The sequence below is a fragment of the Talpa europaea genome, assembly GCF_964194135.1.
Source record: "Talpa europaea genome assembly, chromosome: 2".
Taxonomy (NCBI): domain Eukaryota; kingdom Metazoa; phylum Chordata; class Mammalia; order Eulipotyphla; family Talpidae; genus Talpa; species Talpa europaea.
In genome coordinates, this window is record NC_140068.1 from 139,020,900 (window position 1) to 139,045,512 (window position 24,613).

Sequence of the window (24,613 nt, forward strand, 5' to 3'; positions counted from 1 at the left end):
TAAGAAGGCAATGCCAAGAGAACTACCAGCAGGGCCAGCTGTGATCACAGTGGAAGCCCTGGCCTTCGTGGCTGGAATTTTGGGGAGCTCGCCTCAGTCTGACCCTTCACATAGTGTGTGGGCACAGAGACACCGAGACCCAGGAAAGCTCCTCCTACTTCCAAGGAGAGGTTTGGGTGCTGGGATGAGAGCAGGGCGCCCAGGATGGAAATGTGAGCTATAAAGTGAGACTGTAGATTGGGCGGTCCTGCACAGTGCACTTTGTGGGGTGTGCACCCGGCATGTCTGCGCCTCATCAAAGCGCCCGTTTGTTGGGGTGGTGGGGGCGCGTGCGCAGCGTGGGAAGTGCGCCCTGAAGCCTTGCAGGCGCTTTGGCTCTTATCATCAGTTCCTTCTACTCTCATGAACTATTTGATTGATCCTGGGAGGGGGATACACCAATTCCCACTCATGTTCTCCCATTTTGCACTAGTTTGGCGCTTTCGCTCTTACCAGACGCGCCCCTCCGGGAGGAGTTCAGAGCAGAGCAGGCCAGGGCTGCGGGCGCTGCGCCTCCATCAACAGCGGCATCAATACTCGCCATGATTTATTCATTCTCGCGGACCTGCTGTGCCCAGCGCCGCGCTTGCCTGGCCTTCCCTCCTGTCCTTGCACGGCCTGATGACGCAGCGTAAACGGGCTTGTCTCTTCTCAGGGTCCCTGTGGGGAAATAGAGGCACAAAAGTGGCCAGTTGTTTTCTTCCCAAGAGACAACTGGACTTCTCAAGGGATCAAACTGGAGGGTGCCCCTTGGGCAGGAAAGGTCTCAAGCCCAGATTAGACTGTGCCACCTCTTGACTGGGGGCATCACCAAGCACCAAAGGGCAGGGGCAGAAGTCCTGGGGCAGAGGAGAAGGGGAAGCCACAGTTGCTTCAGCGGGGAGGGCTCCTACAGTGCCAAGGTCACCAGGACAGCACCACGCTCTTTTGATACAGTGCTTTGTTTTTTTTTTCTTTTAAAGATATATTTATTTTTTGTATATAAGAACTGGGGTACAGGCCAGAGGTGCAGGGGGTGAGAGGATTCACCAGAGACAGAGAGGGGAGCAGAACAGGCAGACTGACTGAAATCCACTGCTGAGGGGAGCAGCAGGAGAGACAGGAGTGGTCGGCTGCGCCATATGGGTAGCTCCCTGACTGGGGTGCTGCAGTGGCTTTGGATAGCTTCATAGTGCTGTGCTTAACTCCTTGCGCCACCAGGGAGACCCTGATAGAATGTTTTCAAAGAAAAAGCCCTTTGACTTAGAAATTAGCTGTCTGCTCCATGTCTTCCTGCCCACACCTTCAGCTGAGCGTGAGCACTGGTGAGAAGCTGACATCTGTGAGGCCATATTAAAATAGAGCTGGAGGCCATTACAAGGATCTACATGGCCTTGAGTGCCCAAAGACTTTTGGACACGGTTGACAGCCATTGTTTCATGAAACCAACGCACAGACAATTGTTTGAGAACTGATGATTATGGACTTTCAGCTGGAGACTAGAACAGTCCGCTCCCTTTTCGTCCTTTTTAGAGAATTAGTAACCAATTATGTATAGCCAAGAATAGTTTATGCTTATTAATACTCATCAGCTTTTCCTTCACCTCTTATCTCATCTTCCCTTTTACTTTTCATAAACCCCCCTGACTTTGTCCCTTTGGAGAGTACATTCTAGATTTTGCTACCTGAATCTGTGCTCTGACTTAAAATTCTTTGACCCTCAATAAATACTCTTTGCCTTTTAAATCATGTCTTGGATTTTCAGGCTGACAGGTCTTGTGGGAGGCGGGACATTATGAGCTCAGGGAGAGCTATACCCGACTCAGCCTGCTGTCTATCCAGGCCCCTGTCAGTCTACCCCCAACACACTGGGGCTCAACACACACTTGTTGAACTAACTTGAATCAATGAATTAACTCATATTCAAAGGATAATGGTTTGATAGCACTAGGAATATTTCAAATAGATTGCAAAGGCAGCTCAAGAGGAGATTGTGTTTGCCAGGGAAATTGAATGAGTGAGCACTGGCTGCTGTGAAGGCTTAACCGCAGCAGTGATTTATTTTGCAATTTCATCCTAATCCAACATGGGTGTAGGGCGACTCTCCCCAGCAGAGACTCGGGTCTGGGCTGCTGTTGTCACTGCATCATCCACAGGAAATTCCTGGCGAAGGTCATCTTCCAAGTCAAATGTGGGTTACGAAAATCCTATCTTCAATTCAAACCACCTGGTGGCAGCGGGAGCCTCCCTGGTGGCGCAAGGGGTTAAGCGTCAGCACTATGACGCTATCAGCAACTACCACAGCACAAGTTCGATCCCCGGGCAGGGAGCTACCCACATGGTGCAGCAGACCTCTCCGGACTTGCCTGCTGCTCCCCTCAGCAGTGTGTTTCAGTACATCTGCCTGTTCTGTTCCCACTCTGTCTCTGGTGAATCCTTCACCCTCGTACCTCTGGCCTGTACTCCATGCATAAGTAAATGAATCTTAAAATACAAAAAAACAAAAACAAAAACAAAAAAAAACCTACCTGGCTAGACTTTTTTCTATGAAAAATGGCTAGACTTCCTATGCAAATATTGATTGAAAATTACATTTTTACTAGGGTGCAAGGGGGTCTAATTTAAAAGTCTCACTGCTTTCCAAACACTACATTCCAGATCATTTTGTTCTTTTAAGAAAATGTTCATTGGGCCTCCCTGGTGGCGCAAGGGGTTAAGCACAGCACTGTGAAGCTGTCCACAGCCTCTGCAGCACAGGTTTGATCCCTGGCCAGGGAGCTACCCACATGGCACAACAGACCTCTCCTGTCTCCCTACTGCTCCCCTCAGCAGTGTATTTCAGGGACCTGCCTGTTCTGCTCCCCACTCTGTCTCTGGTGAATCCTCTCACCCCCGCACCTCTGGCCTGTACCCCAGTTCTTGTATGCATAAATAAATCTTTTTAAAATTTTTTAAAAAATGTGTTCATGATTATGTGTCTTACCCTAGACAATGCACAAAATGCAAAAGAAGCAGGAGGCATGGCCGGCACAAGGGTCTATCTGGGGAGGAAAACAGTTTGGGAGTGATAACAAAGTGAGCATCTCAGTAGGGGAGTCAGTTTCCAGAGGAGCCTGTGGGAGGGGCTCTAACCTGGCCCTGGGTTTGCTCTCAAGTCCTGTCTGTGCCAGTAGGAACCAGGCCACAGGAGCGACAAGGAGGTGAGATTCTAGGATGCCCTTGGGTCCGATGGGAAGGGGCCAGGCTATATATTTACCGCCTTCACCACCATTTTCTTTCTTTTTTTTTTTTTCCAGATAAAATCAAACTAAAAGCAGACATTAGGGAGGATCTCAGAGGGAGTTGTTGAGTCCAAAGAGTTCTCTTTGCTTCATGTAGGATACCCCAAATCAAATGTCCACCTTCACTGTCCCTACAACTTCCAGAGTCCAAGACCCGACCCAGCAAAATCTATATAATCAGCCACCACGAAGTAGTTCAATGGGGCAGGGAGGGTGAAGCCATATTTCAAGTTGCATGACACAGAGATTATAATTTATTAATCAAAGAATCATGAGATGTCAATAAATAAAAGTAGATAAACAGACAGATAGATGTTACAGGAAGAACTATGTTCAGGGGAACATTTCTAAATGAGAATCCTTAAAATGCTTAAGAAGAAACCAGTCACCACGTTGAGTTTGAAATACATGGATCCTTACCGCGAGCAAAAAATAACCACCACCAGAGGCAGACTCAGAGACCAAAACTGTCACACAAAAGAAAGCCGGCGGGGTTTAAGTTTGGGGATGAGTTTAAGGAGACATCAGCTCTCCGGAGCCTGGAGAATCTATGGGCTGAGGCAAGCCTCGCCCTGCCGGTATGACCTGCTCCCCGCTCTGCTCTCCTCCACGCTGCAGTGTGACCCCGAGAAGTCAGCCCCTCTGCTCTGAGAGACCTTATCTCTGCTTTTGATCTGACCCGCTGTCCAGGAAAGCTCTCAGGAGCAGGGACACACGCCACCCCTACACAGCTGGCGCCCACACAGCAGGGCCCCCATACAGCAGGTCCCCTGCCCCAAGCAGGACCCCATCACAGAAGCCCCGCTCCCCACCCCACCCCAGCCCAGGCACAGCAGGCCCCCCTGCCCTGCTCAGGCCCCCCCACGCCCCCACGCAGGCCCCCAGCACAGTAGCCCCCCTGTCCCAACCCCCCTCCTCCCTCCCTGGCACGACAGGCCCCCCAGAGTGGAAGGGGCTCAGCAGGCCAGGCCAGCCAGGAAACTCACACATGCCTGGTGCTTGGTGCCAGTCCAGTTTTGCTGTTTCAGGCTGCTATTTTCAGGAAGTCAAGGGTTCAAACTTTGGACCAAGCTCCCAGGTGCACAGCTGCAGTGTCGGGAAAAGTTTTTGCTCTGGTGTGGAAGGGAAATCACATGACTTGACAATGTTCTTGACCCAAAGGAGGCCTGGGCCCCAGTGGGGATGATTCCGCAGAAGCAAGGTGGATCCCACTGCTCATTCTCTGTCCGCCTTGGTGTGGCAGAACTGCCGGAGTCAGGGAGGAGTTTGGAGATGGGTATGGAATCTCTGCTCCGTTGCATAAAAGCTGTGTGATGGTGAGGAAGTTGCTTAACCTCTCTGAACCTCACTTCTTTTTTTTTAAATTGAAGTAGCACTGGTTTACAATGCTGTGCATGATTCAGAGGTGCAGGATCACACCGCTTCAGATGTGTGTCACCACACCACCCCCAACTCCATGCACCCGTCTCCACCTCAGCCCACCCTTCTTCTTTGCCCTCCCTCCACCCCAGCTTTTTTTTTAATTATTTATTTATGCATACAAGAGCTGGGGTACAGGCCAGCGATGTGGGGCGGGGTTGGGGTGTGTGTGAGAGGTTTCACCAGAGACAGAGTGGGGAATAGAACAGGCAGATTGACCAAAGTACACTGCTGAGGGGAGCAGTGGGTGAGTCAGGAGAGGTCTGCTGTGCCAAGTGCGTTGCTCCCTGGCCAGCCGGGGATTGAATTTGCGCTGCAGAGGCTGCAGATAGCTTCATAGAGCGGTGCTTAACCCCTTGCGCCACTACGGAGGCCCCTCTCAGCTTTATTTTACAGTCAGATTTCTAGGGTTTGTTATTGGGTTGGTTTTGTCCAATCCTTTTATTTCTTTCTATTCCACATACAAGTGACACCATGTGGCGTTTGTCTTTCTCCTTCTGACTTACTTAACTAAGCATCATCCATGCTCATCCCACAGCAAAAGGCAAGCTGAATCTCCTTTCTTTTTTTTTTTTATAGATTATTTATTTATTTATACAAGCACTGGGTACAGTCAGAAGCGCGGGAGGGTGAGAGGATTCACCAGAGCCAGAGCAGGGAACAGAACAGGCAGACTGACGAAGTACACTGCTGAGGGGAGCAGCGGGCAGCAGGAGAGGTCTGTGCGCCATGTGCGACCCTCGCCCGGCAGCTGGGGATCGAACCGGTGCTGCAGAGACTGCGGGCAGCTTCACAGCCCAGCGCTCAACCGCTGCGTCACCAGGGAGGTCCTGAATCTCCTTTCTTTACCTGAAGAACGAAGGTGGTTCCGTGAATCTTTAATAGGATGTAGAAATTAATTGATCCTTCAATACTTTATACTTCAATAAAGGTAAGAAATAAAACCCATTTTGAAAAAAATTAATTGTAATTAATGTCACACTGAAAGCTCTTACCTAGCTCCATGCCTCCCACTTAGAAGGTGCTAAGCAAATGTTTCCCTCCCCTTTCCCTCCTTCCATTTCCTTCCCATCTTCCCCAGAGCAGCCAAGGGCTTCACAGTCCCTCAAGAGCCACTGTGGGGACAGTGAGATGCCTTTGGGGGGGATCCCCTAAGTTCCAAACCTTAGAGTTGAAATGAAGACTTTCAGCACCAAACCCACCTGGGGCCTGCAGGGCTGGGCGGGCCACGCATTTATCCTTGCCCTTTGCCCCAAATATCTTTTAAATATCCCGAGTGCGGCCTCCCCTGGTGACGCAGCAGTCGAATGCTGGGCTGCAAGGCTGTCCATAGCCTCTGCAGCGCCGGTTTGATCCCCGGCCACCGGCAAGGGTCCCACATGGTGGGACAGACCTCTCCTGATGCTCCCGCTGCTCCCCTCAGCAGTGTACTTCGTCAGTCTGCCTGTTCTGCTCCCCGCTCTGTCTCTGGTGAATTCTCTCACCCTCCCGCGCTTCTGACTGTACCCAGAGCTTGTATAAATAAATAAACAAACAAACAAACAAACAAATAAATCTTTAAATAAATAAATAAATATCCTGAGTGGAAGGATGGCAGGGCCAACAATTGGGGTGTTATTATAGTGCCCCACTGCTCCTCATGTCACCTGCTCACTCTGGACGGTGGCTGCTCCTGAGGAGACGCTGTGGGAAGGAAAGGAAAACCAAATTCCTTGGGCAAAAGAAACGTCTAAGCTTTATTATTTTTTTTAAATAGGAAGATCCTTGTTTCTTTTTTAAAAAAATTAATTTATTTATTTATACAAGCACTGGGTACAGTCAGAAGCGTGGGAGGGTGAGAGGATTCACCAGAGACAGAGCGGGGAACAGAAAAGGCAGACTGATGAAGTACACTGCTGAGGGGAGCAGCAGGTGTGGCAGGAGAGGTCTGTCATGCCACATGGGACCCTCGCCGGTAGCCGGGGATCCGAACCGGTGCTACAGAGGCTGTGGGCAGCTTCATAGCCCAGCGCTCAACTGCTGTGCCACCAGGGAGGCCCATGTCTAACCTTTAAAGAAAACATTAAAAGAAAGAATAAGAATCTCCGTTTCTTGTTCTACTGCTTAGCCATTGAGCAAAAACTGGAAACGAACATGGCTGAGCAATTCAAGGTTATGTTAAAGGTCAAAAGGCTCCCGGAAGGGATTTTAGGAAAGAGGGAGTTGCTCTCCATGTATTTATCAGTGCTTTCTTTTCCTTCGCCCAGGTTTGCGAAATCACTGGAAAAGTATACAGTGTCTACCACGGAGGAGAAACCTTCCCTCTTCCCTCCTTGCCAGGACACTCGGGCCCTTGTTCCCCAACTCTGGCCATTTCTGCTCTGAGGAGGGAAACCAGGCACTGAATCCTGGTCTGAGCACCCCACACCACCAGGAGCAGAGAAAATTCTGTTCTTGGCTTTATCTGCCTCCTCTTTGGTCTTCATTTGGAGCCCCTCCCGCAGGCTAGCTGGGGGAACATTTTATTTTTTTTTAAAGATTTATTTATTTATTTATACAAGCACTGGGTACAGTCAGAAGCACAGGAGGGTGAGAGAATTCACCAGAGACAGAGTGGGGAGCAGAACAGGCAGAATGACGAAATATACTGCTAAGGGGAGCAGCAGGCGTGGCAGGAGAGGTCTGTCGTGCCATGTGGGACCCTCGCTGGGGATTGAACGGGTGCTGCAGAGGCTGCGGGCAGCTTCGCAGCCCAGCACTCAACTGCTGCACCACCAGGGGAGGCCCTTTTATTTTATTTTTTTTAAGATTTATTTATTTATGCATACAAGAGCCAGAGGTGTGGGGGTGAGAGGATTCACCAGAGACAGAGTGGGGAGCAGGACAGGTGGATCTATTGAAATACACTGCTGAGGGGAGCAGCAGGAATTCAGGAGAAGTCTGCTGCACCATGTGGGTCACCTCCCTGGCCGGGGATTGAACTCATGCTGGCGATAGCTTGAAAACACTGTCTTTAACCCCTGTGCCACAGCGGAGGCCGCAGGGCGAAATAGTTTAAATGATGCTATATTTTTCTTATTAAAAAATGTAAAGCATGTGCAATGAGACTCAAATTTGTCAAGAATGTCAACAGGGCCTCCCGGTGGCGCAGCGGTTGAGCGCTGGGTTGCGAAGCTGCCCACAGCCTCTGCAGCGCCGGTTCGATCCCCGGCTGCTCCCCGGCCACCAGAGGAGGGTCCCACATGGCGCGCAGACCTCTCCTGCCGCCCGCTGCTCCCCTCAGCAGTGTACTTCGGTCCTTCTGCCTGCTCTGCTCCCCGCTCTGGCTCTGGTGAATTCTCTCACCCTCCTGCGCTTCTGACTGTACTCAGTGCTTGTATAAATAAATAAAATAAATAAATAAATCTTAAAAAAAAAATCAACAGTTTCTTCAGCTGAATCTCAGGTCCCTAAGGTGAACGGACCCTGACCCCCTGACCTTCACGCTGCCCTCCCCACCATTGCCTGACCCCAGCTGGAGATCTGCCTTTCCCTGGCTGTGTCCTCTGAGGGGGATGCTCCCATCCCCTGTGCCCCCCTGTATTTGCAGTGGATGCTGTGGTTGTGTGACTCACAGCCTGGCCCCCCGGCCCCCTGCAGTGGAAGCCTCGGCTGGCACCCCGGTCTGCAGACCCCTGAACCTGGCTTGTCCTCCACAAGGCCCTGTTCGCTCCCCTCTGCTGACGTCACGCCCGCCACTGAGACTGGCCTGCTGCGGCCACGGATGTCCATCCAGCATGCACACCCCGCTGACCTGAGGACAGCTGCGCCCCCTCTGCCTGGCCTGGTGTCCACTGGGGTAATGCAGCTGCGCCCTGGCTGATGGAGTGAGCAGGGCTTTTCAGAGTCCAGGATGGGCAGAAGCCAAAGCCTGGTGTCCTCTCAACCTTCCTTCACACTTCTTCCTCTCTGGGCTGGGGCCAAGGTGGGGGGAATAGAAAGAAGCCCTGTCCTTCCTCCTTCCCCGTCCTCCCTTCCCTCTCTGCAGTCCTGCATCCAACCATCTCTGCCCTGCTGGCTGCGGCCTGGGGAGCAAAGCTGCCTCCTTTCTGCAACACAAGAGAACTCCTGGGGGAATAAAAACATCTGGAGGATCTGCTTTCAAGATAGTATCCTGCGTTGTAGTTGCCCTACCGCAGAGCCTTCATTTTTCATGAGGGAAGCTGACAACACCTCTCTGCTCTGTTTTTGTCTTTTCTGCAATGAGCCCCAATGTCTCCAGGCAGATGAGACGCTAAGTGGGAAATTCATTAATAATGGAGCCAGAACCCCGGCGTGCGTGTGTGAGCACGTGTGCGTGCAAATAACTATGAACAAATAGAACCACCCTGGGCATGTATTTCTGCCCCTTGTTTCCTGCGCCTTTCCCCTTCTCTGGACCTCTTCGTGCTCACCCGCTGTGCGGCTGCAATATCATTTATCCGGCCCTTCCCTCTGGTTTTGGAAGTGTCGCCTTGTCCTTCCTTTTCTGTCCAGAACAATGAGGGCGAGGCGCTCGGTGTCTTCATCTGTACGCGGCTCTGCCCGCTGTTTACTGTCTAATCCTTCCTGCAGAAAGGGAGGAAGAACGTGTCTGCATCGTCCCCCACGTGCCTGGAGGGGAATAAAGCCGGGATCAGAACCGGAACCGAGCCAGTGAATGGGGGGGTAGCGGTGGGGGGGAGGCGGTGGGGTGGGGGTGGTGGTGATTGGGGATGAAATCCCAGTAATCCAAATTCAGTTTCCAGTCCAATCCCTGCTGTGGATTTTTTATTTTTTTGTTCCTATCATTTATCTATTAAGACAATTATTTTCTTTTCCTTAAAGATTTGTAAAAAAAAAAACAAAAAACAAACCAACCAACGTTTACCTGTTGAAAGAACTATTTCTTCCTTGTCTGTAACGTAGGTTACAAATAATTTTCAGTTTGGCAGATATAGAATTCATTTATAATGTTTGCATTTTTTTCCTAAGCTTTTTGACCTGGTGCCTTTATTTTTTTTTAAAGATTTAATTTTATTTACTTATGCATACAAAAACTAGGGTACAAGCCAGAGGTGCAGAGGTGAGAGGATTCACCAGAGACAGAGTGGGGAGCAGAACAGGCAGACTGACTGAAATACACAACTGAGGGGAGCAGCAGGAGAGACAGAAGAGGTCTGCCGCGCCATGTGGGTAGCTCCCTGGCCTGCAGGGGATTGAACTCATGCTGCAGTGGCTGCCAAGAGCTTGATAGCACTGAGACTTTAACCCTTGTGCCACCAGGGAGGCCCATGTAATGTTCGTAATTTTTAACAAGCTGTATGATTTTTTTCTCCCAACAATGTTTATCGAGATAAAGTTGCTGCACATCATTGTATTTGTTTTAGGGGCAATAAGTTCAAACCTCTACAAATGTGTATTTCCACACCTTGCCCACCACCAAAGCCCAGACATTCCTCCACCAGTTCCACGAGGTCCCTTGGCCCCCGCTCTCACCCGCCACCCGCCCCTCTGTGGCCTCAGTTTTGCAGTCAGATGTGAAGAGTTTGTTATCGGTTCATTTTGTCTGACTGTATTTCTCTATATTTCACATAAAAGTGAGACCATCCCTAATTTATCTTTCTCCTTCGGATTTATTTCTCCTGATATAATTTTGGTTAATCTCTTTCTTTTATGACTGGTGGTTTAGTGTCATGCTTGGAAAGGATTTTCCACTCTACAAAAAGAACAAGTTTCTCATATTTTAAGTAATGTTATTGATGATGTTGTAATAGTAAGTGTGTCACTTCTGGAGTTTAGTTTCCTCATGGTAGCAAGTTTGGGGTGGGGGTGGGGACTCCTGACCCTTGTCCCTCTGCCTCCCCGTCACCCCAGGGAGTGATTTTTGCTGACTTCTGCGCGGTTGTGTGAACTGCCAGGTTTCAACATGCTGGGCCCCTGTGCCAGCCTGGCGTGAAATGCTCATTTCCATTAATCCCACCCTGCCCTGTGCAGGTCTTCCTCCGAAGAAGAGCCATGCTGAGGGTAGTCTGCACTGGAACCCTAGGAGCTGCGTCCACATCATGGTCACTGGGGCCAGCCGCCGGGCCACCCGTCCCCTCCGGGTGTCCTGTCTCCACCTGGTGGCCACAGGACCCTGGAGGCCAGGGTCTATGGGGATGTGGACTAGCTTGAGCTGAGCCATCGAGGCTTGTGTATCACTGAGGTGGATCCTGGCTGTGTAGACACTCTGGGGTGGATGGTATAGAGCCCAGGACCTGCAAAGGGCAACTTGGTTCTTGCTCAGGTATTGGTGGTGGTGTTCTGTGACCTCCTTAGCTGTATGGTGTGGATGTCTGGGGGAGAGTCTTCAAAGTAGAAGGATTGAGTAATGGAGTTGGCATGGGAACACCCAGTCCATGTATTTCTCTCTCTCTCTCTCTCTCTCTCTCTCTCTCTCTCACACACACACACACACACACACACACACCTATTTCTATTTCTATTTCTAGTGATCTTCATGTGCATTTCTCTGTCAGCTCCCACCTTGACTCTGTGCTATCCTGTGGTGTGACAGCTTGGGTGAAGGTTAAGCTGGAAAGTAGCTCACTGCGCTGAAATTGCAAGTAGACAGAACTGCTACTGAAGTCCCAGAAACTGGCCATACAGTGCAGTGCGCAGCGTTAGCTCAGTGCCACCAACTTTCCCTCCAGTGTTGGATCCCATTTGTTTTTCCACTTGGGCACTGGGGGAGGCAGATGGTTTTCTTCAGGGGTGGTGTTACATGAAATACTCCTGTCTTAATATTAGACCCTTCCTGAGCCCCATGAGAGACTCACACCATGAGCGACCCCACCATAGAGAGTAAGGGGAGCAGTAGAAGTATGTCTTCTGCCCATATTGCACAGTCGTGGTAGGCAGACTTGCTGGGGCTGCTGGTTCTGCTCTGCTCGGGCTATGGGGTGGGGTGGGGGCTTAGACTACAGACGTGCATTTCAGGCTAGATGTTCAAGACCCAGGTGTCAGCAGTGTGAGCTTCTTCCCAGTCTCTCTCCTGGGCTTGTAGGTGCCGCCTCTGATGGTCTCACCTCTGGAGTCTGTGTGTCCAAATGTGCTTTTGTAACATCAGGCTGGATCAGAACCGCCTTTATTGTGATACTGGGGGTTCAGTTTGCATCCCCCTAATCACAGCTATGTAGAGCATCTCCTGTGCTTATTTTCCATCTGTCTCAGGCGACCCGTCCATACAAAACTTTTCACCATTTAAAAAATAGGGCGTTTTAGGGAGGGAAGGAAAAGCACAGGGAACTGTGGTGATGCCTATGGTAGTGGGAGGTTTACAGGGACTACACCTGAGGGGGGGAATCAAATGTGGCCCAAAAATGAACAATGATGTAAGAAAATAAATTTTTAAAAATTAAAAATTAAAATTAAAAATAGGGTTGTTTGTTTTCTTATTGTTGAAATTTGAGAGCTCTTTACATATGCTGGATTCAAATCTTTTGTCAGATATATAATTGGCAAATTGCATATTGGTCAAAGTGTGATTTATAATTTTAATCTCTTAATGTCATTCATGGAGTGAAAATTTGTAATGTTTATAAAGTCCAGTTGATCAATTTCTTTCTTTTAAGGATCACAGTTTTGGTATTGAAGATCCCTTTGTCTAACTTATCATCACAAAATTGTCCTCCTATGTTTTCCTCTGAATGAAATAACTTTGCAGATAGGTCTATTATCCCATTTGCATTAACTTTGGTATGATAGGTGAGGAATAGGTTGAAGTTCATTTTTAGGTGGATTTCAAATTGTTCCAGCACCAGTTATTGATAAGACTGTCCTTATCCCATGAGGTGCCTTTGTACCTTGAGCAAAAACCAGACGGCTGTATGTTTATATAGGTCCCTTCTGGACTTCTCACTCCATTAATCTATGTGTCTGTCTTAGCACCAATGCTAATCATGTTGATTACTGTAGTCTTATAAGTGTCAAAATCAGGGTGAATTTTCCCACTTTTTTCTTTTTAAAAATGGTTTTTGACTAGTCTAGTTCCTTTGCCATTTACCTTTCTCTCTCTCTCTCTCTCTCTTTCTTATTTATACAAGCACTGGGTACAGTCAGAAGTGCAGGAGGGCGAGAGAATTCACCAGAGCCAGAGCGGGAAACAGAACAGGCAGACTGACTAAATACACTGTTGAGGGGAGCAGCGGGCGGCAGGAGAGGTCTGCGCGCCATGTGGGACCCTCGAACCGGTGCTGCAGAGGCTGCGGGGAGCTTCGCAGCCCAGTGCTCAACCGCTGCGCCACCAGGGGAGGCCCTCCTTTGCCATTTTCTATACATTTTAGAATCAGCTTGTCAATAACTACACACCATCCTTCTGGGAGTCTGACCAGATTGCACTCAACCTGCAGCTCGACTTGGGGAGAATTAACGTCTTAATAATATCGAGTGCTCCTTCTCTTCTTTTTTCTGAAACACATTGTGCGGTGGTGGTGCTATTTCTTCCTTCCATGGAGGATAGAATTTTCTAGTGAAACTATCCATGCTTGCAGATTTTCCTGTAGAAGATTTGTTGTTGAAAGATTTTTAGTTATGAGAATTCTGTTTCTTTAGTAGACATTATTGCTCAGGTTATATTATTTCTTCTTGAGGAAATTTGGTGGTTTGTTACTTTCAAGAAATATGTTCACTTCATCTTCATTATCAAATATGTGGGTGTAGGTCTCTTTGAAGTATTCTCTTTTTATTCTTTTAAATTTCCATTGTGTCTGTTAAGATATCCTTACTTTCATTCTTGCTGTTGTTCATTTGTGTTTTCTGTTATTCCTGGGCAGTTTGGCTAGAGATTCATTATTGTTGTTGATCTGTTTGAGTAATCAACTTTTGATTTATATATTTTCTTGATTATTTTTGTTTTACATAGCATTCATTTCTTTCCTTAAACTGAGGTATAATTTACATATAAATTGTATTAGTTTCAGGTTTAAAAATGATTTGATGTTGGTACACGTTATGAAAACACCATCCCAGGGCCTCCCTGGTGACCTAGGGGTTAAGTTAAATATCAGGCTTCATGTTCCACTTCTATTGAATTCTTTGTTGCTAGGCTAACACTGCATGAGCATGAGTTCGATTGCCAGCCAGGGAGCTACCCTCATGGCACAGCTGACCTCTCGTCTCACCAGCTGCTCCCCTCAGCAGTGTATTTCAGTAGATCTGCCTGTTCTGTTCCCCGCTCTGTCTCTGGCCTCCTGCACCTCTGGCCTACACCCCAGCTCTTGCATGCATAAATAACATAAATCTTTAAAAAGAAGAAGAAGAATTATGAGGATGGAAAACAATGGTACTTCATTTAAAAATTTTAAAGTAGCACCAAGAGATCTGCTCCAAGGTTCCTCCTGTGACATCATCTTACAGAACCATCCCACAGTGTCTCAACCAGGAAACTGACTTGGATGTGCTCTGTGAATCTTATTCTGGAGCCAGTTTTACAAGCCCCATCTGTGTGGGTGTGTTTATTTCTATGCAATTTCACCACCTGTATAGAGTCAGGTGAGCACTATCAGGTGGGCTCCCAGCCCAGGAGCAGGACATTTCACACCACAGAGATCCCCTGTGCTGCCTTTCACAACCACCTAACTCCTTCCAGCCCCTGTCCCTGACCCCCGGCCACCATCGATCTGTTCTCCATCTTTACAATTTTATCATTTCAAGAACACTCTAGACGGAATCATGCAACATGTCAGCTTTTTGTTTTATCTATGTTTTACTCCACATAATTCCTTGGAGGCCCGTCTAAGTGGGTGCATGTGTCAATAGTTGGTTCTTTTTTACTTGTGTCCTTTTCTATGGCCTGGGGGTATACAGATTGCTTAGCGATTCTCCTGCTGAAGGACTTCCGCCCCCAGATTTTGGCTATTAAGCATAAAGCCGCTGTGAACTGTGCATACACATTTTAGTGTGAACATATGCTTGTATTTATCTGCGCCAAATGCCCAAGAGTGTAACTGCTCATCACGCAGTACACATGTCCATTTTACAAGATGCTTCCAAACTAGCAAGACTTCTCCGAGTGGCTGTTGCAATTTTACAATCCGACCAGAAAATGAGAATGTATTTCCTCTGCATTCTCACCAAAACTTAGCACTGTCAACAGTTTTTACTTAACCACTCTAATAGGACAATTGTGATATGTCATTATAATTTTATCTCCTTATCTGCCCCTGGTGGCACTGACACTGGAGATCGCTTCCCGTGATGATCTGCCATTGATATATCCTCTTTGGAGAATGTCTTTTCAGGCCTTTTTCCATTTTCTAATTAAAGTGTTTATCTTTAGCTGTTGAGTCTGGAGAGTCCATTATATATCCTAGATGTAGTCTTTGTCAGATATGTGGTTGCATATATTTTCTCCATCTGTGGCTTTTCGTTTCAACATTTCAACAATTAACAGGGTTTGCTTGCTTGTTTTTGCAAAACACAAGTTTTTAATTTTGAGAAGGTCCAGTTTTTCAACTTTTCCATTCAAGGATTATGCTTTGTATGCCATATCTGAGAACATTGCAGTATTCCTGGTTTTGAAGATTTTGTTCTATATTTTAAAAAGTTTTTAGAACTTTGCATTTAAGTGTGCGATCCATCTTCAGGTAACTTTTGTATAAGAGGTGAGGAGTATGAACAATTCAAAATAATCAATAAAACCTTCTAGCACTTTGCATTATTACACTGCATACATTACAATAACATCCGAAAGAATAAACTATATAAGAATAAACATATCCTTGAAGTGTAAGACTTGTACACTGAAAATTATAAAACATTACTGAAAGAAATAATTGATGATCTAAAATATGGAAATATCGTCTGTGTTCATAGATCGAAGGACTTGACATTGTTGAGCTGGCAGGACTGAGTCAATGCAGTCCTTGTCACCAGGCTTTTGTTGCAGAAATAGAAAAGACACTTTTCAAATTCATATGCAGTTGCAAAGGGCCCTGAATAGCTCAAACAATATCCAAAAAGAAGAACAAAGTTGGAGGACTTACATTCCTCAATTTCAAAACTTATTACAAAGCTACAGTATCAAAATAGTTCGGTACTGGTATAAATATAGACAGAGATCGATGGACTAGAATTAGGTGTCCAGAAATAAACCCGGCACTGAGGGCCAACTGATTGTTTCCCAGGGCTCCAAGGTCATCCAGTGGGAGCAAGAACAGTGTCTGTCACCAAGGGGACAACTGGAATACACTTGGAGAAGAAGGAAATGGAATCCCAGCCTCTTACAATTTACAAAAATTAATTCCAAATAGATTAACTTCTTAAATATAAGATCTAAAACTATAAACTCTTAGAAGAAAGCATAGGGTTAAACCTTCATGACCTTGCACTTGGCAACAGTTTCCTAGACATGATACCAAAGGCATAAGTAAGAAAAATTGGATTTTATAAAAATTAAAAGCTTTGTGCATTGAAGACATTATTGGAAAAGAGAAAATATTTGCAAACTTCATTTCTAATAGGGTCTAGTATCCAGAATATATCAAGAACTCTTACAACAAGCAACAATAAAAATAATAAAAGATGCCATTTAAGAAGTGGGCCATCGTGGCACTGAGGAACTGAAAAAAAAAACGGGTCTGCTGGGCCTCAAGCGGACCTGGACAGTTAGTCTATAGGGTGGAACCCAACTCTGCTGGCTGGACATCAGTAGGGGTGCTAAGAGAGCAGTTGGTGGGATAACAATCAAAGTCATTGTTTTGAAGGCACTTGGGTGTGGACCAGGTGCTGTACAAGGGTTTTGTGAAGGTGAATTTTATTTATCCCTAATAAAAACTCTGTGGGTAAACATTACTATGTTCACAATCTATACTGAGGGAAAAAAGTGGTTAGGGACAATGGACAATAGCTTCTTAATAAGTGTGATATTTAATTTTTAGGATCATGGTTTAACAAATAAGAGACCTCTACAATTCTTGTCCCTGTATTTTACTGATAATTATTTGGTATTGGTCCGTGTGTGCACACACATCTGCAGATTAGATAAATCATTAGAAAATATGTGTTATTTTCCATTCAATTTGCAGTCCTTTTGTTCCTGATGTATTGTATGGTGGCATTTGAACAAACAGCTTAGCCTAGTAACAAACAATTCAATAGATGTGGAACATGACACCTAATATTTAACTCAGGAACCAGTTGTCAGAGAAATCACCCGAGGACCGACTGGGCCTCTAGGAATCACAGGGAGGAGACTGTGGGTTGTGGGTTGAGGTCTAGGACTTTGAACTCCTAAAGATGGGGGTGAAAGTTGTCCCTGGTCTATGGGGGAAGTCCTGGAGGCCACAGCTATCATGAGGAGGCACAGTCTCTCACTATGCCCTCTTCCAAACGGTGTATTATAGCAGCAGGACCCTCCAGGAAGTGGGGTGACAGGCAAGGGGGTAGGTAGGTGGCCGTCCTGATGAAGACAAGCTTCAGTCAACTGAGGGGTCAGGAAATTGTCCCTGAGATAAGTGTGGGAGAGGAACAGAGAGGCAAGGTGTGAGAGTCAAATGAGCAAAAGACAAATAGTGACACAGACCTGGAGAATTTATCTTGATTTCCTCAGAAGATGGGTGACGATCTGAAGAATGAAGTAGGAAAATAGAGCTGTGGTCCTGACAGGGAAAAAGTTCTCAACAACTGGATTGAAGAGTCAGCAGCAAACATCCCAGGTGTTTGGGTGTGGACCAGGTGCTGTTACAAGGGTTTTGTGAAGGTGAATTTTATTTATCCCTCACAATAACCCTGCGGGTAAACATTATTATGTTCACAATCTATACTGAAGGGAAAAAATGGTTAGGGACAATGGACAATAGCTTCTTAATAAGTGTGATATTTAATTTTTAGGATCATATCATGGTTTAATTAATAAGAGACCTCTACAATTCTTGTCCCTGTATTTTACTGATAATTATTTGGTATTGGTCTGTGCGTGCGCACAAACCCCCAGATTAGATAAATCATTAGACAATATGTGTTATTTTCCATTCAATTTGCAGTCCTTTTGCTATTGATGTATTGCATGGTGGCATTTGAACAAGCAACTTAGCCTAGTAACAAACAATTCAATAGATGTGGAACATGACACCTAATATTTAACTCAGGAACCAGTTGTCAGAGAAATCACCCGAGGTGTGTAGAAGCCACATGTGACGCAGTGGGTTGTAACACCCACCACAGCTTCGACAAAGTACCACCTGCATAGTTTGTGCAGCTAAAGAACAGATGTTATTGGGGTTCACTTTCGGTCATCACCCTGAAACTTAGTGACTACATCTTATGATTCAGTGGGCTGACCGGGAGGGTTTCTTCACATAGCCAGGACAGTGGAATACTTGAAGACTGAAATGGTGCCAATCACCGTCAGCAGTTGCTCTCAGCCACCGGCCAGTCCGTGTGGGCTTTTCCACAAGGCTGCTTGGGCTTCCTCGCAATACAGCGTCTGGGTTGCAAGGGGGAATTCCTTCAAAGGCAAAGCGGAAGCTGTTTATCTAAGTCTCACAGCATCACTTCGATGGCAGTCTCTAGGCTAAAACGTAACTGGGCCCCATCCAGACTCAAGAGGAAGGGTCATAAACACCTCGTGAGGGCAGGGCGGTGGGGTCACAAATTGAAAGAATCTTTGGAAAGGGAGACCTTGTTGTGACTGCCTCTGGAAGCAGAATCTCCAGCAGGGCCAGTGCAGATTAGGGAAGGAAACTAAGAGGTTAAACGATGTCAGTGAATTGTCCACAGTACACGGAACTTAATACTGTGCTTCCCAAGGAATTAAATTACTCTTCACAACAGCATAACAGTTCCAGGATGCCCATTTTATAGGTAAGGAAAGTGAGTCGTGGAGAAATCATGTCATCTTTTAAGGTCCCCTAGTTAGTAAGTAGTTGGGCTGTCCCTAAGGCTCTAATATCTGCCTCTCCACCACATTGGGGTACTATGGAGACCCCCTGGTTCTTTACTGACTCCTCCAAACAGATTCATTAAGTAGAGAGGGTAACACATGCAAAATTCAAACCCCATCTTCTCTTGTTATGCATGTGATGATTTAACTCTGGCATTTTTATGGCACCTAATTTCCCTGGTGCTGAAATTTGCAGCCTCCTCTGGTTCCCTGTAATGGGGTCCACTTTATCCTTATAATTAAAAAAACATGTTGATGCTGAATTCCATATCCCTCTGCCAGTGACCTTTTCCCGCTCAGCAGAGCACAGGTAATTACACTCGGAGATAGTTTCCAGCCTTGAAGGAGAGCTGCTGGCAGCGCACAGGGCATTTTAAAGGGCAGGCTCAGAAGACGAAAGGCTTCCGGGTGGGGATGGCACAGGTGAGCCATCGATTTTTGCTGCTCTGGTGGCTTTCACCACGCAGCCCCACTCCGGAATCTGCACGCTCCACTGAGCCTGGCATTTTTTTTTAAGCGCATAGAGGAGGCGAATAGGCTTAGCCATTGTTCAGAGAGGCGGTGAGTCTGGGCACGTCCATGTGTTTTCTAGAACAAAAGCTGAGTTTGAAAAAGAAGCTCCCTTGTGCTTTAAAGAAAGACAGCACAGACTTGTGCTTTCATTCTTCATTCACCAAGGGGTTTGGAGGAGAGGCCACGTCTGTGCTAGTGGCCCCAGAATGATGGGCAGGTGGGGGGAGGGGGCTAGGGGGTGTAGCTGGAGCTGCCGCCTATTTTTACAGTTGTGCTTCTGGCCGTTTTTTCTGTGATGGCTTCAAGTTCACTCTGCCTCCAGTGTCCCAAGCTTTGCTCATGGTAGATGCTCACCCGAGATTAGCCCCAGCCGTGAATGCTACATTTTGCTTTTCAAAACACTTTGATTAAATGCAATGACAAGGGGGCTTCGATCTTACTGCTGGCAGGTTACTGTTAATTCCAGGCCATCGTGGACATCTGTGGCTGAGGTTCCAATGTCCCTGCTCCCCGCTGGCCTGTGGGGAAAGCCCGGCAGAGAAGCCTCTGGGCACCAGGGACCAGCTGCTGCAGCCCCAGTGACTCTCCGCAGGCGAAGGTCGCTCTCCAGGGGGCTCCCACCCAGTGTAAGGCCGCAGAAGCCCGTGCAGAGGCCTGGAGGCAGACGGACACAACCGGGTACAATTTCCCGTGTGGTCTGGCACTGGTTGGTTATTTGGCAGCTTAGGAACCCCAAGAAGGGTGCAGGGTGCTTTCCTTGGCAGCCTCTGGGTCCCCACAGGCAGTGCCATCATTACGTGACTCAGGGCGTGGCTGGTGACCTCACAGACCCATGCTGACGTGGAAGGTCCCTGCAAGGCTGTGAACAGCAGGGGCCAGTCTTTTGGGGTCCTCCTTGAGGGACATCTGCTTAGGTAAGAGGTACCCAGGGAGGCTCGCTCAGGATCCGAGAGGCTGGGTTCTCCATATCAGCAGGAATTCAAGAAAAAATATTCCCAAAGAGGAAGCGTCATTAGAAACATTTCTAAATAAACACAAGCAATAGTTCGAATATTTTTTTCCTGATTTTCACTGGTTTTCATTTATTTTAAGGGAGTAAGGTTTTAAATTGAATTTTCAGGGTGAGTATGGTCTAAAACATTCCCCATCACTTTACCTACTGTTTCCCAATTCGCAGAAAAATAAAGCTACAGTAAAAACGATGACCGTTGCCATTGGTTGTGTGCTTATGATGCACCCGCACTGTGATGTAACGTGGGTCCTTTTTTCTTCCATGTTTTAGGGTGAGAGGGACCCAAGATGAACATTCTGTAAAGGAAACTGCCAGAGACCCTGAACGCAGTGTGTGGAGCGCCGGTCTCTTGACTCCTAACTCACCCATCCTAGCCACAGAAATACAAACCCGGCTTCAAGAGCAAAGGGCACTGAGTTCTAGAGTTTACTAAAATGAATGAGAAATGACTGGGAATTATTTTTTACAATTTTTAGTCAGTTAAGCCTCACCATTGAATGTTTGGGAAAAAGTGATCACACACTGGTGTTTCTCTCACTAGACGCTTCTCCTCCACAGAACATACTTTAAAAACAAGTGCGAGCAGCATAAATTCTGAATGAATAAAATCCCTCTGTTGGGAAGCGCCATGTCTCGTGCTGACAGAGCGTAATAAAGCTATAAACCAATCAGGTCAGTTGGCACCAGAATTGGGTTTGCCAGTGAGATGTTGGGTCAGTCTGGATATTTAGAAAGTAAACTTTGCAAAGGAAGAAAAATGAAGATGAAGATGGTGCCTGTGTGTGCACACGTGTACACACACGCGCACACATACACGCACACACACACACTCATCAGCCTCGTCCAACTACACCATGAAATGCAGAGGTGTGGCCAAGCTCCTCCCTCTCACCACATTAAGAATGCACACCCCAAGTGACAGAGCGGTTGAGCACTGGGCTGCGAAGCTCCCCACAGCCTCTGCAGCGCCGGTTCGATCCCCTGCCGCTGGGCGAAGGTCCCACATGGCGCACAGACCTCTCCTATCGCCTGCTGTTCCCCTCAGCAGTGTACTTCGTCAGTCTGCCTGTTCTATTCCCCTCTCTGGCTCTGGTGGATTCTCTCACCCTCCCGCGCTTCTGACTGTACCCAGTGCTTGTGTAAATAAATAAATAAATCTTAAAAAAAAAAAAATGCCCACCTAGTTAACTCAACCAATGGACACTCGTTTTTCCCTCTTCAACAAATATTTCCTTTCTTAATTTTTTATTTATTTATGCATACAAGAGCTGGGGTGTAGGCCAGAGATACAGGGCTGGGTGTGATGGGGTGAGAGGATTCACCAGAGAGGATTCAATGTTGAGCAGAACAGGCAGACTGACTGAAATACACTGCTGAGGGGAGCAGCGGGCGAGACGGGAGAGGGCTGCTGCGCTATGTGTGTCAGCTCCCTGGTAGCAGATTGCTCTCATGCTGCAGAGGCTGCTGATAGCTTCATAGTGCACATTGTAACCCCTTGCGCCTCCAGGAAGGCCCCAACATCTATTTCTTGACTGTGGTGTTCTCAAGTTCCCTTGGCCCTCAGGCCTCTCCCTCCCCATCACCACATCCATGCTCAGCGCCGACTACACATATGACAGGTGGTGAGATCTGCGTGTGCTTTTTGGGAGATGGTGGGTCTTGGCTCTATGTTTAGGGAACCAGTGAAATACCTAGAAGATGTTCCCCTAAAGGGCTTTCCTGCCTGACCGGCCAAGTTCTTTCCTTGGTCTGAGGAGTAAATGGGTTCCCTGAGGCTGAGGGCAGCCAGGGGGCCGGTGTGAGCTGGTCCTGAGGGCCAGCATTCGGGGGGAGGGGCTCTGGAATGCCCAGAAGCCATGTCCACAGTGGTTCTGACCTCTGGCACGCTAACTTGAGCGGACAGTGAAGAGTGAAACTTCCCTGGGGGTGGCTGATGCTTATAATTTTGCAGTTATTCTAAGTCCCCCAATTCTATAAAAGAAACAGCACCTTGCTACAGGAGAGGCAGACATGTTGGCCGAGGGTCAGCCTCTTTGGAGTTGTGCCCACTCAACACTGCCAGGAGCCTGTGCCTCAGTTTCCTCATCTGTCAAGCGGCGGAAATAGAGGGGTGACCTACCTCCTTGTGAGCGTTAAGTGGGATGAGACATTAAAAGACAATAGTCCCTGCAAATAGCAAGCGCTCAGTTCACGCCTAGATTCCTGAGCCATGCGGCTGAGAATATTTAGTCCCCACACCTTGGTGAGTTCGGAATTGTGATTCCATTTTACAGGCGTTGGAATTGAATCTGGAAGGAGTTCAGTGCCAGCCCAAGGAGGGCACATGGAAGGAGGTTTGGATCGAGGCCTGATTGGGACCTGGGTCTGTCTGACTCCAGGAGCAGAGACCATAGTGGGGGGGCCCTAGGCTGCCCCCTGCTCTGCAGCAGCAACGGGGTGCATTCATGGAGCAAGGGCGGCAGACCCGACAGAACAGAGGGCTTCACTGATTCCGTCTTTGCATGATCACTCCTTCGTTCCACACTTATTAAGCGCCTGCTGTGTGCCAGTTATTATACTGGGTCCTGGGGAGTAATGATGAGCCACAGACTTGGCAGGGGAGTCAATAGAGGGAGACGTGACCAACGCAAATGTGTGAGCGTGGAGGGATGAGCGGGCAAGAGGGCAGGGTGTGTGCCAGCACTGGATTGGACTTAGCCTAAGATGTTGTTTTCTTGAGGTGGAACTTTTGAGCTGAAGTCGCCTATATATATATATATATATATATATATATATATAAAATGTTTTGTATATATATGTTTTTGTGTATATATATATATATATATATATATAATGTGTGTATATACACATTGCTTAAGATGAAGACATCCTGGATTTGGGTGGACCCTAACTTAGCAAAATGACTGGTGTCTTTAGAAAAGGGGGACATGTAGACACAGACAGACAGACAGACAGACAGACATAGAGAGCACCCTGTCAAGATTGGAATTGTGACTGCAGTCTTTCCCTGCTACTCCTTCGTGATTTTTTAACCTAAACTTGCCATTTAATTGATCATATAAAACCTGATTGTCCAAAAGTGAAATACCAAATAGTTTTGTTGGTAAAGGGCTATGCATGGAAAGACGTTTGACCTTTGAATGTTTTCACTTGAAATCTGACCTCATTAAAATCCAACTGTTATGCTCAGTGAAATAAGCCAAAAAGAAAAAGAAAAATACCGGATGGTCTCAGTCATAGCAGGAATCTAGAAAACTTAAATAAGGGACCAGGAAAATGAATAACTATAAGAAAGTGAAAATCAAAATCAACAAAAACTATAAACCAGAGACACTTTTTGGGGGGTGGGGGGCGGGAGGGGAGGGATTGGGGTCAGAATGGGGGGATTGCAATTGTATGGGGAATATAAAAATAAAATTTATTAATTAAAAAAAAATCCAACTGTTATAAAAGTCAAAAAAATAAAACTGCAATTCATTCACCACCCCTCCAAAATAAGATCAGAACCGTGCTGCCAAAAGTCAAGAAACTTCCAGAAGCTAGGAGAAAGTTCTGGAACAGTTCCTTTTGAGAAGGACCTTCAGAGAAAGCATACTTCTGCTAATACCTAGAGCTGATGCCTAGATGTCAGACTTCTAGTCTCCAGAACTGCTAGATAATAAATGCAGGTTGCTTGTCCAGTTTATTGTGAAATCTTAAGGAGGCAGGGAAGAACAGGGGCTTCTGGGCCAAGACGTCCTGCCAGGAGGCCTCAGGATGGTCTGGGGTCCTGAGAGCAGCCAGGAGGCCATAGCCCAGGGGGTGAGGGCAGGTGGATGTGGGGCTGGAAAGGGAGCCCTCTCCTTCCCCCTCCTACTTTCCTCCCACTCCCCCCCTCCCCCCTTTTCCAACCCTACCTGCCTCTGCTGCACATTTTGTAATGAAAAAACTTCACAGTGACGTCTTCTTGGCAATCCTTCTCCATGAACATCCGAATTCATTACCGAAATCTGATTTGCCAGGGGGCTAATGTTTCATTTTAACGTTTCCTGAATTAAAAGCATTTTACTAAATGATATTTAATAGACCAATGAAGTACAAAATAGAAAAACCATTCAATTTCTAAATACAAGTTTTTCATTCTTCGTAAAATGAAAAGGAACAGCATTACTAATGAGAAAGTCTTTGGCTTGACCGAGTTTCATTGTAGTCTGCGTTTCTTCGGTAAACATCTCACACATTACACCTTGTGACATATTTTGTAAGCGGGACATGACAAAGAATTGGGCTGGTCTTAGGGCTACAGGGTGAGGGTGGGGGGAGGGGAGAGGGTAGGGATAAGGGGAGGTGGAGGTACCATTAAGTTAGGGAATTAACAGCAAAACATTCAGATTTGCTTCCACCCCTGTCTTCATCCCCTTATGCCAAGAGAGGTGGGGTCACCGCTCCGTCCCCCATTGGGCCTGAGGTGTGGACAGTGAAACAGGTTGG